This window comes from Lucilia cuprina, chromosome 5 (assembly GCF_022045245.1).
Source record: "Lucilia cuprina isolate Lc7/37 chromosome 5, ASM2204524v1, whole genome shotgun sequence".
NCBI classification, from domain to species: Eukaryota; Metazoa; Arthropoda; class Insecta; order Diptera; family Calliphoridae; genus Lucilia; species Lucilia cuprina.
This window is the reverse complement of record NC_060953.1, coordinates 29,472,219-29,473,787: the sequence shown is the minus strand read 5'-3', so window position 1 is coordinate 29,473,787 and position 1,569 is coordinate 29,472,219. Positions and strand designations below refer to the sequence as shown.

General features: G+C 28.4%; 1 protein-coding gene across 6 annotated transcripts in view; it reads left to right on the top strand.

The window, feature by feature from the left end:
• Window positions 1-1,569, top strand: part of LOC111691096 (probable G-protein coupled receptor Mth-like 14) — a 65,673-nt gene that overhangs the window by 26,540 nt on the left and 37,564 nt on the right. The window lies entirely within an intron of this gene.

Sequence of the window (1,569 nt, the reverse complement as noted above, 5' to 3'; positions counted from 1 at the left end):
TAATTTTAAGGTATTCCTCCTTATCCATTTGTAATGGTACCGATACCATTTTTCTTTTCTTTGACGATGATGGAAGGACATCCGAATCTAGCATAACAAAATCCTTATTATGTAGTTGTTGATAATGTCTTTTAATATTTCCTATGTGAAATTTTAAGACCTTATCACATACAAGGCATTTGGCGTGTTCCTTATCCTCATCGACATTGACGAGATCTTCAGCGATTGTTTTTTTTTTTTGCACGACCCATTTTATATTTTTTTTATCTATGTAATATGTATATAATCACTAAATCACTTAACAGTTACAAACGAAAATTTTAAGTCTTACCTTATTTTCTTTACAGGAAATTAAATCTCGTTCTTATTATGAAATATTCTCAAATTTTAAATATGTATGTAGTATTTGAGTTTGAAAAAAAAAACGATCATTTGAAAAAAAAACAATTTTTATATTGATTGAAAAAGATATTTTTTAATTTCAATTGTGAAAGATTTTTATGTTTGAAAATAAAAATTGTTTGCTCATTTTTTTCATCATATGAAAATTTTTTTTCAACAAAAATGATATTTATATGATAAAAAAATAAAAATTAAAAAGTTTTCGGGTCCTTGGTAAATACAGAGTGCGACACAAGAAGGAGAAATGGTCAAAGAGTATTTTGTGCGTAAGGGGAAATACTTTGATAAGAGTATCCTTATACAAATAGGGTGGTTTTTTGCAAATATTTAGAGAAGAGGAATTTTATATTTTTGGTGCAAGCAAAGAGAGTGTAGAAAAGATCAAAATTTCAAACAAAGAGTAACTACAAGGAAAGTACTTATAGGGAAATATATTTTAACAAATATATATTTAAGAGGAAGAGCTTAAAAGGAGAAAGTAAATTAAAGCATACATATGTACATAAAGAAATCATGCATAAGAGACTGAAAAAGAGAAAATGAAAAACACGCGGGAAAAAAATCAAATTTATCGAAGAACACCTACACTGGGACTGCACGTACCGACGAACTTTAGATTTGGACAAAATGATTTCACTGGGTCTTGTGTAAATTTTGATAGCTAAAAATTAAAACCACAAATTGAATGGTTTTACTTACGATTTTGCGGACCGTGATGATGAGAAACCTCTTTGGACTAAGATGTGGATATTCGTAGGGAGTTGCTCAACCTCTTTCTGTTTAGCACAATTCTTTTCGGGTATTTCATTTCTCTTTTTGTTGTATTTTTTTTCTTTAAATTAATCTTTTTTTCAATTAACTTTCTTTCAAATTAAATTCTTTCCAATTTTTAATTAATAATTTTTCTCTTTTCGTATACACTTAACCACCGATGAAATGCACTTATCAATAAATAAAAGCAAAATATCAAAAAAGAAGAATTGTTTATTTATATGTATGTATGTATGTATGTATGTATGTATGTATGTATGTATGTATGTATGTATGTATGTATGTATTTATGTATGTATGTATCCTCTTTATGGATGATCCAATCTAATCTCTGAGAACTTCAGTTTTGCAATCCGGTTCGTGGGGACCAAAAGTTGACGTGGGGAAGCAAGGAGT